Below are 14380 nucleotides of genomic sequence, written 5' to 3'. Positions count from 1 at the left end.
GAGCTCCTAAATTCAGGCCGTGAGCTCTGGGGAAGGCTGCTAACCGAAGCGGCCTTTCTGTCCACACCAATCCTCCTTTCCTTAATAGATTTAGAGAGGAGAGGTGAAGAAAAAAAAAAAAAAAGTGGTTTGTGCTCAGGAAATCCCAGCTTGTGGAAGTGATGGGTTAACCTGAGGTCGCTATATAGATCCCAGCTGCTGCAGGGTGTGCGCCGCATTCCAGCTGCGGCTTGCACGCTAAGGGACTGCAGTGGCAAGCATCTTGAGCCGTTTAATTTTTGTTCCCGCCTCCCCATGGGCCTCTGCCGAAGTTTCAACTCCTCACCTTGGGTTGGATGGACGAGGCTCAGGTTACTTTCCCAAGAAGCCAGGAGAAGGCTTCCTGTAAAGAAGGTGTGGGGCAGATGGCTGGGCTTTGACAGAGAACAACTTTCCACTCCTGCTTTGCCCCGGGCTCTCACTCAATGGGTTCCAGCTGTGCTGCCCATGGCCGAGGATTGTCCCCTACCCTCTGTGGGAGAATGCCCCTCCTCTGCACACCCAGGCATTTGGGAAACATGCACAGAGAACAGGTGGGTTGGGGCCAGATGTGAAAATCTGACTTCAGGCCAGGGGGCCCAGGCAAGCCTAGAGAGCCTATGGGGCAGCCTCAGCACATCCCAGAAGGCAGGCGTGGCCAGAGCAAGCATCTCCTCCTCCGAAGAGAACCCAGGAGCAGAAGGAGCTGGATGTCAAGGGAGAGATGGCCAGGAGTACTGCTTGCTTTAACCCCGTGAATAAGCGTGTGTGTGTGTGTGTGTGTGTGTGTGTGTGTGTGTGTGTGTGTGTGTTCAAAATGGACGGACTTGTGTTCGGATTGCTTCTACCCAAGTCCTCCTAATGGTCCAGCTCAGCCTCAATAAAGCACATGTTTCCATCATTTGCCCACAGAAACTGTTGACTGGAGCCCCGTGAGTGATTGCTCTTACAAATAATTGCAACCCCAAATCTCTCTGAGGTCTCAGCCAGTCACTCATGGGCCGTAATGTAGCACGAAGGAGTTTCTACCAGAACACAGAGGCCCAAGCTGTTCCAGAACCACTGACCGACAGCCGTAAACTGGAGACATCCCACTTGCTGCTGGCCTCTCCAACGTTAGCGTCATGTCAAGCCTGCCCTTCGCTCAGGCCCTGGTTTGAAATAGTAGTGGGTTGGGGTCATCTATCCTTTGGCCTCCGAGAGAATCCCTAGTCCTTGCAGACTACCACACTTCTGCCGACTTGGATGTATGTGAAGAATTTATTTTTATTCTTAAATTACATTTCATGGGGACCTGGAGGGATGGCTCAGTGGTTAAGAGTGCTGGATGCTCTTTCAGGGGACCCAGGTTTGATTCCCAGCACCTACAAGGCTACTCATAGGGACTGTAATTCCAGTCCCAAGGAGTATGATGCCCTCTTCTGGTTTCTGTAAGAAGTGCATATACGTGCTGCACAGATACACTTGCAGGCCAAACACCCATAAAATCATAAAACAACTTAAAAATCACATCTATTTATTTATTTAGTGCTGGGGAGGAGTGGAGGTGTGCACATGACGGAGTTCATATGTGAAGATCAGAGGGCAACTTGTGGAACTCAGATCTCTTCCTCCACCACGTGGGTCCCAGGAATCGAACCCAGAATGTCCGACTTGGTGAAGCAATCACCGCAACCCACTGGGCCATCTCTCCGGCCCCTGAGAGTTTTATAGTACCAGCTGACAATGCGAAGCACAGTCTTGTACCAAGTACTGTTGAAATATTCATCCATACACTTATCCGATGTACTCGTCAGATTGCTTGGCCAACAGTGATCCAGCCAGAGGCTCTGCACCAATGCACACCGCTAAGGTCTTCTGCAGTTCCCACTCTAGCTGGGAAGCCATGGCTGGCATGGAGTGGATTGCCAACAAGCAACCTCAGGAGACAGGGGGCCCTGGATGCCTGTCTGACTGAGGGAGGATTCAGAGCCCCAACAGGGAGATAGCCAGCTGGATGGCTACTGAGATCATCAGAATTGAGGCTTTCATGAAGGACAGGCAGGTGATGAGGTGGGGTCTATCACAGAAGGCAGCATGCAAGGATTCTGGGGTGAGGAGGCCGTTTACAGCAGACCTGAGAAGTTGGGGGAGTGGAGGAGCCCTGAGCGGATGAGGTTCTGAATGGATGTACATTGCTGACGTAGGCACAGCCCTGTCAGGGACCCCATAGCCTCAGGCTCAGCTAGCAAAGTGTGAGTATTACAGTGTGTGCAGAAAATGGCCACCGTAGACTATCCCCTTGGACATTCGGCCTGATGTTCTCCCTCAGAGACTTCTCCTGCTGAGATTAGGAAGTCCATCTCCTTGGTCCAGCTGTATGTCATACACGCTGACCCCCTGTTTATTTGGGTGCAATTCCCCCACATCCTTGTTCAGCTGTTCAATAACCCCGCCTCTCTGTTCAACTCTGTGCCACATACACACGCTGAGCTTCCAGGATGCTGAGGTTTCTTCTATCAGAGACCTCAGTCCACCCAGTCACAGCTTTCCTCTGTGTCTGTCTGCGTCGTCTTTTCTCCATTTTCTTGCCGCTGGAGTCAGGGCTAGGTCTGTGGAGCCAAGAAGAATGCTGCAGGAAAGCTTACAGGAAATCACTAACTTGGCTCCTCAAGGTGTGCATGGAAACCCCAGGCCTCAACTCTTGAGAAAGTAGCCATGGCCACAGCCGGGAAGGGGTCAGAGGCTGTGATCAGGACCTGCCACTGGGGCAGCAGTGCCTGGGACTGTCCCCACAGGGTCACTCATCTGCCCATTTTGAGGGCCTGGCTCCCAGTGCACCTCACAGATCCTGTGAGCTACCGCTCATCTTCCCATAGAATGCCTCCTCTGCTCCCCGTGAACAGAGGTAGCTTGAAATCCGATCCCTACCAGGTATCCTACCCAGAAAGTGGGTATACCATTAAACACTACAAACACTTACAAAAAAGACCTTTGAAAGGGAGGATATAACAACTGGTCCCCATCATGGGAACAAGACCTAGGGACCTCATGCCAATCACCAGCCTTTATGAGTAATTTCCATCTCCAGGGCTGGGCATGGGGCAGGCCAATGGCCGTACGGTACGTCTTCTGTGGGTTTAGTCCTGCTTGCCTTTTGGTGAATAAAAACTCTGCTGGGGATGCCCCCCTTAAACTGCCAAATGCCTCCAGGTGTAAAATGGAATACACATAGGAAATTGGAGAAAATTACGAGTCTCCATGTGACTAAATACAAGGTGCCAGATTGTAGGCTTTCTAGCCCGGGGAATAAATTCTCAGGACTCTTTCTGTATAGATTTTTATGAGGAAGGGATTGCTGGCGTATCAACCATTAGGTCATTGGATCTTAAGAAAACTAGAATTCATTTAGTCAGAAAATAATTTGCCCCATCTGGCTACATTTTAATTGTCTTATGAGCTACCTTGACCGCTTTCTGGAGGCTGGTGGGTATGATTCGCTGTGTATTTTTTTTTTTCACTTATCCTCAGACTGTGGAGACAGCACAGGTCTGAGGTGTTGGGAACGGGATGGCAGATGTGGGCAAGGCATCATCCCCAAGGAGTGTCACGGTTGGACTTCCCCACCCCAAATTCTTATGCTGGAATTCGAATTCCCAAGGTGATTAAATTAGCAGGTGGGACATTTGGGGGAAGGCTCTGAATGTTTGGAGCTAATACAACCCCTCATGGTCCCCCCCAGGTTGCTGCTATTGGTGGTGCTTCGGGGAGGTGGGACCTAAAAAAATTTTAGGTCATGGGGGTGGGGCTCCCAAAAGGGGGTGTTCAGTCCTTTCTATCTTCTGTTCCTTGGCCATGAGGCGAGCAGTTTCACCCCACCATATGCTCCAGCCATGGTGTGTTCCTGACAGTGCACATCACAGACTGGAGCCTCCCAACTTCAAGGCAGGGTCCACATTTTCCCTCTCTAAGTTCATCCCCGCAGGTGTTCATTTTGGTGACAAAGGCTAACACGGGTGACAATCATTCCAGAAATGTGACACCCTTGTAAAAGAGACCCCAGAGAGGGAACCAGGAGAGGAGACGGCAGCCATCTCTATCAACTCAGGGACTGCGTCTTTACAGGACAGTCAATCTGCCAGGGCCTCTGTCGGGACTTCCCAGGCTGTGAGAAGTAAATTGCTCTTGCATATAAGCAAGCCTGGCAGATGCTGGCAGGCGGCCAGGATGATAAAGGTGTGACAAGGCAGAAGGAGCAGTGCTAGGGAGAGGATTGATGTGATGCTGGAGACATTACAGGATGCTAAAAGGACCACTTGGACCACCTGGCCCGGGAGGCGGCTCTCCTGGTGGAGTGTTCACCTTATAAGCATACAGACCTGAGTTTAGTTCCCAGAATTCATGCTAAAAAGATCAAAATAAAAAAGGAAGCCAGCTATAACAGCACAAGCTTGTAATCCCGGTGCCGGAGGGTCAGAGACAGGAGGATTCCTGGGACTCTCTGGTCAGTGGCCTGTGTCTGTCTCAAACACAAAATAAGATTGTCTAGTGCCTAAGGAGCCATGCTGACCACAGGTGACTCTTATCGACGCTAAGGTCTTCCTGTCATGCATCCAGCTAACATGGAAGGACTTTGGTTCAGCTAAATGCTGCCTTCTAAGGACTGGGTAACCTCATTAATGTAGAGACAACAGTAGGCAGAGGACTCTGCCGCTGGGATTCTTCTGCCTGGGACTGTATAGAGCTAATGTCTGTGGAGCTTAAGGCCATACAAGTCCTGTTGTCACAGGTCTTCTTTCGCTGTCCAGAGAGCTGAGGGGAAGACTCCTACAGACCCTCTGGCTCTGCAGGCATCAGGCAAGGCACTGGAATTTGAACTCCAGAAGGGTGGCTGGGTGGCTTCTGTAGTTGCTATGAATAATGGACCCAGAGCCAGGAACACTGGGAATTTTTCTACTCTGACCAACCCAACACCTGTAGAATCTCTGCCTTGTTTTCCAGAGCACCTCATCGGTTCGAATCAAGCTCCCACCAGCTCGCTCTGCAGGACCCTGACAGCGAGCAGGGTGACGAGGTGAGTGTGTGAGATCTCAAAATGGCGCTACAGTTGGAAATGCCTTCAAAGTGAGGTCATGGCTTTGGGCTCTGTGTGACCCTCACATTAACACATTCCAAGTGTTTCACTGTTTTTTTCCAGTGACTTTTCCTTCTTTGTAATTAGAGGTGAGGAGAACTCATCCCCAGGGTGACACAGCTTTTTCTGTGCCATCAGTGGGTGTCATTGAGTTGCCAGCCAACACAAACCTGGTCTGGGTTGTTTTATTTGGCTGACTACCCAGGGGTAGTATCCTGCTAGATCAAGGCTTCTTGGGGAACCATGAGCACCTGAACACACCCCAGGAAAGAAAGAGTTCTGGAAATGTGGTTTCCAGCTCACTCAAATCTTTCTCGGATTCAGCAATCCTCAGCAAAGGGTTTTTCCAGGAGTCCAAAAAGCCTACAGGAGATTTTGCTTTGTTTCTTAATGGTTACTAAGGAAAAGAAACATAAACCAACCTGAGTGAAAACAGACTCTCATGGCTTCTGATACACATGTGCACACACTCACACAATGCACACACACACACACACACACATATGTACACACAAACACATATATACATACAAACACATACACACATGCATGCATGCACACATATGCACACACAGACACATACATACATCTGCACACATATACATGGACACACAGACACATGCACATATATACACACAAACACATACACACATGTACATATGTACACACACACACAAGCTCATGCACACATAGGCACATGTACATATGGTCACACAAACACATGCACATATACACACACATTATGTGTACACAGACACATATACATACATACAAACAAACACAAACTGTGCAGTGGTGTGACCACAGAGTTTTCTGGGAGCCATGGTGTGCTCAGCTAAGGGCAAAGCTGGGGTCACCAAACTGGTGGACACTTTCCCTCCACTCATTCCCCATGCCTGCTCCTCAGCGAATGACCTTTCTCACAAATCAAGGTCTGGGCATTAAAGACATAGATTCTATTGGGCAGTTCCAAATTCACTATTCAGTGTTACATACATGACTACGGGTTTTAGCAAGTTGTTCCAAGGCTGTTCGGTACCTCCCGACATGAAGTCACCATTCAACCCCCTCGGTCACTTTCAGATCATTGCTCGTGAGCCAGGAACAACACGGGAAGGGGACTCATTGAAAACTTTTGAAAGACTCCTTTTTTAAAAAAAGATTTATTTATTCATTTTATATGTACAGTGTTCTGTCTGCATGTATGCCTGCAGGCCAGAAGAGGGCACCAGATCTCATTACAGATGGTTGGGAGCCATCATGTGGGTGCTGGCTGGGAATTGAACTCAGGACCTCTGAAAGAGCAGCCAATGCTCTTAACGTCTGAACCATCTCTCCAGCCCCCAAGACTTCTTAATTAATCTACTATTGTAAAAGTACACGACGTGTGTGCCTGTGCATGTGTATATGTGTCTTAGTTTGGGTTTTTATTTCTGCGAAAATATGCCGTGACCATGGCAACTTTTAGAAAGGAAACATTTAATTGGAGAGGCTCGCTTACAGTTTCAGAGGTTCAGTCCATCATCATCATGGCAGGGAGCATGGTGGCATGTAGGCAGATATGGTGCTGGAGCTGAGAGTCCTACATCTTGTCTCAGAGGCAACAGGAAGTTGACTGACTTCACACTGAGCAAAGCTTGATCCAAAGAGACCTCAAAGCCCGCCCTCACAGTGACACACTTCCTCCAACAAAGCCACACCTCCTAATAGTGACACTCCCTCAGGGAGGCATTTTCTTTCAAACCACCACAGTAAGAAATTTGGGGACAGGCACCAAAACTATACAGAGAAACCCTGTCTCAAAAAACAAAACAAACAAACAAAAAAAAAGAACTCTGAAAGAACAGCCAGTGCTCCTAACCTCTGAGCCATCTCTCCACCTGAAAATGAATACTCTTGATAGTTATTGTATCTTCTTTCTTTTTTTCAAGTCTAACTTGAACTCTCTATGTAGCTGAGGACAACCATGAACTCCCTACCCTCTTGCCTCTACCTCCTGAGTCTTAGGGTGACAGACTCTGCCGTTCTTAGCCTTGTCTGAAATGCAGCTGGGAAGGACCACGCTGTACCCTTCCTGTGGATGAAGAAAATGTGTGATGTCACTCTCCCACCCCCCACCCCCCCCACCCCCCGCTCTGCTCCACAGCAAGAGGAGGGACATCTTCTTCCTAGAGACTTTAGGTAGGACACACTTTCTGCTGAAGCATTGTTACAGGGACCCAGCAACCCTTGGAGTAAGCCGTGGTTCCAGAGCCCGCAGGGGTCCAGAGCCCGTGGGGGTCCAGGTGCAATCTCGCTCCGCTCCAGCCCTGGGAGACAGCCACTGCTAGACAACACTGCTGGACTCCTAAAAGCAAGAGAGAGTGGTCCAAGGTCCCCAGAGGCCATCCTGGTTTGTGAGAACAAGTGCTCTGTGTTTAGAGAGAGGGTCCTGAACAGCAGCTACCCAGGGTTACCCGTGCCCCTCCCGAAACATGAGTTCACTCCTCATTTTAAGCAAAAACACTTGTTTCGATGTTAGCCTAACTCCCTGGTCTTCCTCTACCAGCTAGGATAGCTGCTTTAGGGAAACAGCGCACCACGTTGCCTCCTGGCTGCACTGCATTATATCTTATCCTCTCTGTAGTTCTGCTTGGCCCCTGCACCTTTATTAAGGAAGGGAAACTTTCCAGTGCTGATATCTACCGCTGTAGTCTGGGACAAGTGTGTTCTCAGAAACACAGGCTTGGCTCTGCCTGGAACACCACTTGGAAAAAACCTAAAATTTCTATAGAAAGACATTTGCTCACTTAGGAAAAAGTATGAAGAGAAAGTAAAAACCAGCCCGTGGGCCAGCTCCTGGTGCCTGTGGCCCCCACCAGGGCACCACTCCCCACTCGTCTTCCTCTGTCTGTCCCTGGAGGTTTCTGCTGTCGTGGCTCCAAAAACAGAGACACACAGCCATGAATGACTAGGGTCTAGGCATCTGATAGCTCCCCAAAGGGAGCCTCGGCTCCAGGCCCTCAAACTGGCGCATGTTTTACTTTCTTTGTAGTAAGTAAAATGCACAAGAGCCAAAGAACTTTTCATAGTTTAATTCAAAGCAGTTAAATGTGTCACGTCATTCTTTTAATGCCGTTACTTGAAGGGAGAGTTAGAAAAAAGACACCAAGTCGCTGGCAGAGGGTGAGAGCAGGGACCCAGAAATTCCCCCTCAAGACAAGTGAAACCGCATTTAGGGACTCTCTTCCACATATGGCCATCCTTCTGCACAGTAGGATTCATGTAGACCCTGACTGTAGGGTTTTAGTTTTTTGTTTTTATATTTATTTCTTTACTTTTATATCCTGACTGCCAATCCCCATCCCTCCTCTCCTCCCAGTCCCTCCCCCATCACTCCCCCCCCCCACTTCTCCTCAGTTTCTCTTCAGGAAAGGGCAGCCCGCCCCCACCCCCCAAGGATATCAACCAGCCATGGTACATCAAGTTGCTGAGAGACTAGGTACCTCCTCTTCTATTAAGGCTAGACGAGGTGATCCAGTATGAGGAATAGGATCCCCAAAGCAGACAACAGTCAGACAGCCCTGATCCCACTGTTAGGAGTCTCACAAGAGGACCAAGCTACACAACTGTCACATGTGTGCAGAGAGCTTAGGTCAGTCCTAAGGCCTTAGTTTATCTGTCATTTCTAAGCTGTCCTTTGGAGGAAGAGATCAGTGTGTCTTTGGGACAACTGAGCAAGCAGACTTGGGTACAATCAGAGAGCCACAGGAGAAATATAAGGTGATATTGCAAAACAAGGGGACCTGGTTACTGGGCCTGTGGCAGGGCCTCCTCAACCTCACATGACACTTCTTCTCCTACAGAGATGGAACTTCCAAGTCCACTGTTTCTAAGCCACTTCTGGAGCCTGTCCCAGGAGCCCACCGGACCACTCAGTGAAGAAACAGGAAGCCACAAGGTCTCTGGCTTTCTGCTATCAATGTGCAGCCCTATCACCATGTATGATGTCCTCCTTACCCAAGGGTCACGGTGGATTCCACCACACTGCTCTCTTTTCCCACTGGGAGCAACTACTAGAGTCACAATGGGAATTTCTTTTCCTAGCTGGTCAGACTACCAGCTTCTCTTTAGGTTTCTGTAGGAATCTGCCACTAAAGTCTGGTAGTGGTGGTGGTGATGATGGTTGTGATGGTGTGGTGTGGTGTGGTGTGGTGTGTGTGTGTGTGTGTGTGTGTGTGTGTGTGTGTGTGTGTGGTGTGAAACTATGAACTCCCTCATTAAAATAAAAATATTTTAAAAACACAAGCCTACCCACAATCAACTCCATTATATAGAAATCCTATTTCTTTCATTGTATGCTGTATTTGCCTTTCTAGTTCAAACTGATATGAGTCCTTTGGTTTGTCCTATTTTGATTTGTTTGTTTTTGCTTTACCTTATTTCATTGTTATTTTCTGTTTAGATGCCTGCTTGTTTTCTAATGAGAGAATGGAAGAAAGGGTGTGGATTGGGGTAGGTGGGGAGGTGGAGAAGATCTGGGAGGAATTGGGGAAGGGAAAAATGGTAATCAAAATATATTGTATGACAAAAATATCTATTTTCAATTAAAAATATAAAAAAAAACCCAAAACCCTGAATCTGAAAATAAATAAATTAAATAAAAATAAAAACCTTATAGGTTATCATGAATCCATGGTCAGATGGTCAAGTCCACTAGAGTGGGATCTTATTTCTTTCTTAATTAGACAGGGTGAGGGGGTTGTGCTCAATGCCCTAAAATTCTTGTATTCTTCAACAGGGTTTCATGTTGTACCTCAGTCTGGACTGGAACTCACTATGTAGCCCAGGCTAGCCTCAAATACACAACACTTCCCCTGCCTCAGCTTCCAGAGTCCTGGGATTAACCACTTGGGTTATTTTTTAATAATTTAACTACATTTTGATTTATTTATTGTGTGTATGTTTACATATGTGTGCAGGTCAGAGGACAGCTTGCAGGCATCAGTTCTTTCCACCTACATGAGTCCTAGAGATCAAATTCAGGTTGTCAGTCTTAGTAGCCAGTGTCTTAACTCACTGAGCCATCTCACTGCAAAATTATTAAAAAGCCCTGCTGTCTGGATGAACAGATCCATGAGATGTACTGTCAAGACTCTAGAAGCCTCCAACACGTCCAAAGCTTTTGGGACTCAAAAAGGTGGGGGAAGTCTTAGAGCCAGACCCGTGAGATGTTTGTCTTTTGTGGTCAGCCATTTCTTACTGTGAACTTTTGCAGACAGAGGCGGGCATGGGAAGCAGCCATTACTGCTGCCAGAAAGCCCTGGTTCCTTTCCATTCCTCGGTGCCCTGACCCTCACAGACCCTGTCCATGTTCTCCTCTCCCTGCAGCTAGAGATGATCATGGTGCCTCCTGCCTCTGGCCTGGGTGTCCGCAGCCCAATCACTGTGTTCACTGGCCACCTTTCTAGTTTCCAAGTTGATAAATGGTGACGATGTGACAGACATGTTGCTGCAGCTACAGTTATATCTTCTTCCCACGGAAGCTCCTGCCAACAGCATCTCGGAGGTTCATTTCAGCTTCCCTCAACAAGACTCTCAAGGTCCTTTTGGTATGGCCCATGCTCCAGTGCAAAGTCACGGCTGATGTATGAAGTATAATGGCAGTTAGCCACTAACAAGTACTGACTTCTGCTCTGGTCACCTATTGCTGGAAAACTCTGTTTAGAGTTCCAGAACATTGTGGTCTAAAACAATATTTTTTTTTCTTGCTTTTCTGACATTGTGGAGTGGAAACTCGGAGAGAGCTTATTATGGTCTGGGTCTGAAACATTGGTGTCAGGCTAATGTTTTAAACTCTGGAAAAGATACAGAGCTCAAGTGGGTGACACCATTCTCCCTCCCCTGTGGCACTGGGTGATACTCAGATGGTGGATAAAGCTGGTCCTCAGGTCTTTTTGTAGCTTCATCTACACACACAGCACTTTGGGGGATGGCAGGAAGGCACAGATCAGCTAAGATATTCAGTGTCCCTAACATGGCCCCCTCTGATAGGGCAGCACAGTCAGATCATGGTTCAAAGTCTGTTCTGAATGAGTGCAGAAGCTGGCATTAGTCTAGAAACTGGTATGACATCCTTTCCACCATCTTCCAGAGATCAAAATAGTCAGACTCAGGGGAAGGGGCATCAGCCATGATTTTCAGTGGAGAGCTTATACATTTTTACTCTTCTATATTCCCACTAGCTCCTCCTCCTTCCTGTCTGAAGGCTGGAATCCCAAGCTGTCTTGGATCATGAGAACTTGTTGACTATAAAAGATACACTTCAGATGAACAAGTTAGAAGTCACAGATCTCCAACTCTGAGATGTTGTATAGTCCCTAAAATTCAATCTATGAGAGAAAAACATTGGAAGACACTTGCATGCTAATGCCTCACAGTAGCTTTGGGGGACTGTGACATCTGGTATCACAGGGTTGGAAATTGAGGGGCTGTTCTAAACTTTTATGTCACCCTGTGCCATGATCCTGAAGCACCCCACACACCAGGCCTTCCACTGTGAGAATTCCACTGTGAGAATCATCAGATGAGCGCAGCTACCGAGGTCCTGACCCATCTGTGAGGGCGTGTTCTCTCCATCCCTCTGTACACTGTTTGCAGGTCAATCCAGAGCCCTGGGGCTGCTGTGCCCTGGAATGTGTGTCCTCGCCTTTCACACACACACACACACACACACACACACACACACACACACACACACACACACACACCTTTCAAATTCTACCGTGTTTGGGAACAAAGCTCAAATCTCAATCCTCTGTGAAGGATTTTCAGGATCGTGAAGTATTAGGTCACAGACCCTCTGGCTGCTCTCCCTGTGTATTGGGCCATGTCCACCCTCCAGCCTGTCAACCACCTTTCTGAAGCTCTTATGCACCGCCGTGGCTTTCATGGCATGCCACAGCCCACCGGCCACGTCTCCTGATCCTCTGTGGCACACCTGTCTCTATGCCAAGCTCTTAGCTGCTCAACCTACTGGACTCGCCAGTTCTCCCAGTCCCCAAAACCACTTGCCCACAAGCTTCCAAAGGACTGGACCCAGATTCCAGCTTGCTGTCCCATCCATAGCCCCTGAGAACTTTCAGGCCACTTTGTCTCTGGGCTTAGGGATGGGGACAGTGTCCAGGTTGTCTGGCTTTGTGTTCCCACAGACTTTGTCCTCTAATCAGGAATAAAGGAAGAATACAGCACAGAAAAGATCCCTCGGTTTTGCTTCTGCAGGAGGAGGGAAAAAAAACACAGTGTGCCCTCTCTCCAGCTCCCTGAAACAGCTTGTGGGACCCTCGGCTGTGACATCCATGACCCACAAATCAGAAAAGTAGCCTTGAGAAGGCCAAGATCCTGGGTGGGAAATCTGCTCAACTTAGCATTGCGTCTGTGAGCACTGAGCGTCTGATGCTGAGCAATGCACACTCCAGGCAGGCTCCACTAAAGGAATTATCTGGCAGGGGGTATTTCTGAAATGAATTCCAAATCACTTCCATGTAGATGTAACAGTCTTATTATTAAATAAGAAACACAGAGCCAAATACCCAAGAGGTCAGAGCAGTAGCCAAGAGCTGAGACTAAAAACCCTTCTTCTTACCCTTCCTGCTGCTGCTGTCCTTCCCCTCAGCAAGCGACCTACTTCCTGTGTATCTGTCTTTTTATGGACTTTCTGTCCTGCCTTCTCATTGGTTGTAAACCCAACCACATGACCTCCTTGTCACTGTCTGTCTATACAGACCTCCAGGTCTTCTATGGTTGGTATTGAGATTAAAGGTGTGTGTCTCCAGGCTGGCTGTATCCTTGAACATACAGAGATGTTTGTCATGTGATCTGGATTAAAGGTATGCGCCACCACCAGGCTTCTGCTATGTCTTGCTATTAGTTCTGACCCCCAGGCAACTTTATTTATTAACATACAAATAAAATCACATTTCAGTACAAATAAAATATCACCATATGTCCAGTTATTTCTAAATGGAGTTATTAATCCACAAGGCTTGGGAGTGGCTGTTGGAAATGTTATCTCCACTGTCCTCAAGACCCACACTGAGGGGCAGGTAGGTTCTGCCCAAGCCTGGCTGACATTTCCCAAAGAACAAAGAAGGGAAGGAACCCTGCATCTCCTGCCTCTGGTGACTGGGGGGCAGATCTGGCCCATGTGTGGCTTCAAAGCACCTTGCAAGAGCTGGAAGGGGAAGGTCCCACAGCAAAGCCATGCCCTACAGATGCAAACCTAGACTGCTTCTCTTCTGGCCCAGCCTTGGTTCTGGGTCTAATTCCACCTCATCTATTCCAGCACACCTGAAAAATCTGGCCTGGTCCACATAGGCTTCACCTGTATAGGCTGGTCCTTGGCATAACCAGCTACAGAGAGGTGAGCCAGGAAGAAGCGGAGGTGAGGACTTGGCCAATTCCAGGCTACAGCTGTCCCAGCACACTTGCCCCGACACACCTGTCCTAGCATTCTTCCTCCACACATCTGTGCCAGCACACCTGCCCAAGATCCCTGCCTGCCCTAGCATACAGAACCGCCCAGCACCGCTGCCCAGGAACCCATGCCTTAGCATATTTGCTCTAGCGTACCTGCCATGGGAACCCTTCTCAACTACACCCCACCCAACACACCGACTCTAGAACATCTGTTCTAGTGTACCTGCCTCAGTACAGCAGCCCAGAGAGCAGACAAGGCTCTTGGTGTCGATCTGTCCACTGAAACATCAGATGGTGACACTCTGGGACTCTCTGGCCTATAGGCACTTAAGTTAGTGCTACAAGAACAAGCAGGTGCACACCCATGGTAACTTGGTCGAACACCCATATGGGAAGGAGCACAGACCATCACCCCCGACACCCCCTACCTACCTGGTGATGGAAGGAGGGAGCAGCTTTCTCAGCCCTTACTTTGCTTAGCTGAGTTGCTTGCTCTGCCCACGATGTTCTTTATAAAGCACAGCATACCTCCTCTGCACGAAGCATTTTCTGATGCACGGCACTTCTCTCAGGAATAGCCCCCCTCCTGCACATGCCAAGGGCGAGTGCCAGTGGCCTGCCTCCCAGTTCCTATGGTCCTTGAACTCCTCAGTGTGTGGCATCTGGCAGGGGCACAGAGCATGTTAGGTTAATGATGACAGATGCTCCCAGCATCTGCCCGCCACGTGCCTCATCTCATCCCAACCAGCCATGGTGTTCCAGGCCCCAAGTCCCACCACCTTATTCCGGGAC

Source organism: Peromyscus maniculatus, chromosome 5 (assembly GCF_049852395.1).
Source record: "Peromyscus maniculatus bairdii isolate BWxNUB_F1_BW_parent chromosome 5, HU_Pman_BW_mat_3.1, whole genome shotgun sequence".
NCBI lineage: Eukaryota > Metazoa > Chordata > Mammalia > Rodentia > Cricetidae > Peromyscus > Peromyscus maniculatus.
The sequence above is the reverse complement of the archived record's forward strand: the minus strand, read 5'-3'. Positions refer to the sequence as shown.